Source organism: Eschrichtius robustus, chromosome 3 (assembly GCF_028021215.1).
Source record: "Eschrichtius robustus isolate mEscRob2 chromosome 3, mEscRob2.pri, whole genome shotgun sequence".
Classification (NCBI taxonomy): Eukaryota; Metazoa; Chordata; class Mammalia; order Artiodactyla; family Eschrichtiidae; genus Eschrichtius; species Eschrichtius robustus.
In genome coordinates, this window is record NC_090826.1 from 12,417,201 (window position 1) to 12,421,721 (window position 4,521).

At 45.3% G+C, this 4,521-nt stretch overlaps 1 pseudogene; it reads right to left on the bottom strand.

Annotated features, from left to right (window-relative positions):
• Window positions 1-2,485: 2,485 nt before the first annotated feature.
• On the bottom strand, window positions 2,486-3,735 carry LOC137760512 (dehydrodolichyl diphosphate synthase complex subunit NUS1 pseudogene; annotated as a pseudogene).
• Between the last annotated feature and the right edge of the window lie 786 nt (window positions 3,736-4,521).

Genomic DNA, 4,521 nt, shown 5'->3' on the forward strand with positions numbered 1-4,521 from the left:
AGCTATTCCAGACCTTGCTTCTTTGTTATTTTTCATACTCTGAGATCTAATATTTAAACTACTCCATTCTATTTTTTTTTTTTTTTTTTTTTGGCTGCGTCGCCCAGCTTTCGGGATCTTAGTTCCTAACCGCCAGGGAATTCCCTAAACTACTCCATTCTAAATGTACACTTTTGGGGGGAGTTCCCTGGTGATCCAGTGGTTAGGACTTGGCACTTTCACTGCAGTGGGCCTAGGTTCGCTCCCTGGTCAGGGAACTAAGATCCTGCAAGCGGCAATGAGGGAAGAAATATTAAACACCTATCAAAAAATCATTTATTCATTTAAAAAACAACAGAATCCGTGAACATGCAAAATTAAATTACTTTTGTAGACTTTGGTAATATTTTATTGCCTACACAGACCTCAATCTTACTTAAAGATCTTTTTATGCAAAGTCACCATCAGGATTTACTGAGTAAAAATCGTGGGTATCCACATGGCCCTAAATGTTCTATTCCAAAGAGGAACAGGTGACTTTTGAGGAAAAGAACTGCCTTGGTAACCTCCCTCAAATACTTATTTTAAATAAACATAGTTAATGGAAATATTTTGTAAACCAACTTTGGGTATTACAGAGCACAAGGCCCACCAGACAAAAGGAAATCAAAACTTTCTTTCCTTATTCAGGAAACTTTCCACCTTTACTTTTAAGATTACAAGCTTTTCACCTTTTTTTGACTGCTTCATGCAATTTTTAAATTTTTTAAAATACTGCATTTCGATGTTGTAAGAGTTCTTTTTCAAATTATCCTCAGAACACAGACAACAGAGCAACACTTTCGAGTCATATTGTTTGACAGCAGTGAAGAGATGAAAATGGACGGATGTCTGAAAAGAGGTATTCCCTCCGCTCCAAAGGTGAGCAAACTTTTAACATGTGAGCAACACAGAACTCCATTCCTCTGGCGATCCCTCAAACTCAGAATGCTTCCATTTAATAAGTCGATATATTATTCTTTTTAAAAAATTTATTTATTTATTTATTTATTTTTGGTTGGGTCTTCGTTGCGTGCGGGCTTTCTCTAGTTGTGGCGAGTGGGGGCTACTCTTCATTGCAGTGCGCGGGCTTCTCATTGTGGTGGCTTCTCTTGTTGTGGAGCACGGGCTCTAGGCGCACGGGCTTCAGTAGTTGTGGCTTGCGGGCTCTAGAGCGCAGGCTCAGAAGTTGTGGCTCACGTGCTTAGTTGCTCCGCAGCATGTGGGATCTTCCCGGAACAGGGCTCGAACCCGTGTCCCCTGCACTGGCAGGCAGATTCTTAACCACTGCGCCACCAGGGAAGTCCCTGATATATTATTCTTAAAAATTAAAGTTGGATCACTAGGAAAGACTGAACAAAAATTATTCCCCTTCCCCCCCAAACAACAACAAAACAGCTTTAATCACCTCCTTCTCTCCCCACAAAAACAGGGAGGTAGTTGGGGTTGAAGCCTTTAAATCTGAAATTTCAGCTCCTAAAACATTGCTGCTCTTTGCTCAAAAGTGCAAGTCCACATATTTTCTTCTCCAATACTTCCCCCATTTATAAGTTTATTTCCATACATGCATGCATGCACACACCCACACATACTCACTCACACGTGCTCTTAGTCTCAAGTGAGACACTTTTTTTGTGTCTGTTGATAAATTATGAGGATTATGAACTAGGTGTGTACAGGGTTTCAGAGGTGCTTTGTCAACATGAGTCACTTGAGTCCTTTTCTCCAAAAGCCTGAAATCAAATTACACAGCTGAAACTGTTAGGTGTCCTTTTGGGGGGCTCTGAAGAGCTCTGGTCCTTTATGTCTCAGCACAGAAAGAATTCAGTGAGAGACAAAGTGATAGATAAGAAGTGATTTATTAGAATAGGATGCTATGAGGCTTACAAGTGGGCAAGCGAGAGGGTGGTGCCCGGGAGAACTTAGTGGGCTACACTTTTATAATCAAAGGAAAAGTGGGGAGGAGGAAAAGACCACCTTCTGCCTCATTCTTGGGTAGATGTCATGCTTCCATCATTAGCTCCTTCTCCAGGTTGGGCAAGGGAGTTTTCTTGTCCCTACATGGTCAAGCTAGGGCTGTCATGGCACTACGGAAAAATTATTTTAGGTCTTAGTATAATGAGGGTCTTTCACTTTGAAATGTCACCTTTCCATAAATTATTGTTTTTTATGTGTGCAGAGAGCGTGTCCTAGGGGTCATTAACTTACTGAGCTCACTGGGCAGGATGTGGGTCTCCTGCCACCATTGTTTTATTGTTTTGGGGCATGTCTCGTGCTTCTGTTGCATGGTTTTGTTGCTAAGCAAGCCTGCTTGGTTTCGTGGATAAGTAAACCTGCTTTCTTGAGTGATCATTAACTTAGGGGGGTCTCCCATACTTTTTTCTTTACTTACAATCCCCTAGTGGGATTGACTGTTTAATTACCTAAATTTGTCCCTTTATTCTGTCCCTATCACAACCAAGGATCACTACTTTCCCAGATGCTGTTCACAGGCTGCATATTGACGAAGGGCAGAGAAAAAGTCCTCATAACTGAAGTTTAGGTGGGAAGGCAAAGAGACATTCTCTGTCAGGCTGATGTGCCAGGGCAGAAAGCCTAGTGTGCTGTCCTCAGGACCAAACTTCAGTACTAAATCAGGACCACGGGCACCATTCGAACTAAGTAAATGGTCTGATATATCTACATCCAAATCTGTGGATTTCTTTTGCTGCTGGGCTACTAACTGGCAAAAGTCTTGAGCAGCTCTCACAATATCTGCTTTTTCATCTTCTGGGGACAGCACCTTCACTGCCGAATGGCAATCTTCGTCATTACGATTTGCAAATTCTGGTGAGTATTTGGAACCATCTACGTCCAGAAGTTCCTGCTGTTGTTTTAAAATTTCATCCATCAATCCGGAGTTATTTCTTTTGAAAATTCCTTTGTGGTCGTAGACGCTAATGTAAGAGGTGCCCACTGCCATACATCACACCACGAGGCTTGCGATGTCGGAGAAGCTGGGCTCCTGCTCCTCGGTGATCACCAAGTCTACGTGCACAGGCAGCTTCTTCAAGGAACGGGCGTCCTCATGCCATTGCAGCCGCGGGTGGGCGGCGACCGGGGCGGGCCCCCTGCGCGGATGCCTGTGGTCAAGGCTGTTCCCGCCGACAGCCGGGGGCTGGCGGAGCGCGAAGCCGAGCGGCGCTAGGACCGCGGCGGAGGCGGCGCAGCAGTAGCTCCGCCAGGTCCAGTTCCAGGTGCCGAACCGCAAGCGGAGCCGGTAGGTGAGCGTGCGGTGCAGGCCGAGCAGAGCCTGTAGCCCCGTCATACTCTCGTGGCGCCCGGGCGTCCTCTCCTCCCCCTCCCACACCCGCGGCCAGACCGCTTCTTATCCGGCCATCGCCCCGCGTTCCCCGCCCCCCGCCCCCGAACCCCTTTTTATACACTTTTTTTTCCGAACCCCTTTCTGCTGCCAGCACTTCACCTCGCCCCCGCCGCTAGCTCCCTCCAACACCAGACTGTTTGAACCACGCAGACCTGAGTTTGCACACTGGCTCTGCCAGCCTAAGGGCTTAATTTGAGTCCCAGTTTCCTCCTTTATAAAGTTAGGATAATGCTGCCTCCGTCAAACAGTTCTAATGAGCCGAAGTATTGGAAAGGGCTTTGTAAACTTTAAAGCTCCTACCAAATGTTAGCCACATGGGTAAGATGTCCGTCTAACCTCTGGATGAACGTCATCCCAAAAGATTACTCTCCATAGTCTTTCCTAAGCAAGAAAAAAAAGAGATTTTTGAGAGTAAGTTTTGTAATTCACTTACCCTAATACCACTGGGCAAGAGCTGAATCACAACACGTGAATTACAGCCTGGACGAACGCTTGCTAGAAACATTCGCCAACATTTTTAGCTAAAAAGTTGTTCATTCCTCAGTGTTCTCCCTCTTTTGCATCCCACACCCATCCAAGGACTGACTCAGTCGTAAGGCAGAAGTAGCATGAATTCAGCAGCAACTTTGTATTTAGCATCTTCTTATATTCTTACACTGAGCCAGACTTCTTTAGGTAAGAAGAGCCCGGGAACTGGAGGTCTTCAAGAAACCGAATCAGAAGTTGCCAGAGATGTCGGGGATTCAGACATTAGGTGAGAGGTTGGACCAGATAAACACTAAGATCTCTTCCCACTGTAAAGGTCTACATGGAAGAGTTCCTGCCTCTAGAAGCATACAATCTAATTAGGGAGATAAGACGTGAAGAACATGAACGTGTTGTAGAAAAAAGGCCAAAATGAGTGACAATGAAGAAAATGCTATACGACCTCAGAGACCAGTGGGAGCTGGAGAGGGGTGCATTCTTTTTTTTTTTTTTTAATTTATTTAATTAATTAATTTATTTTTGGCTGCATTGGGTCTTCGTTGTGGTGAGCAGGCTTCTCATTGTGGTAGCTTCTCTTGCTGCAGAGTGCGGGCTCTGGGCGCATGGGCTTCAGTAGTTGTGTCATGCGGGCTCAGTAGTTGTGGCTCGCAGGC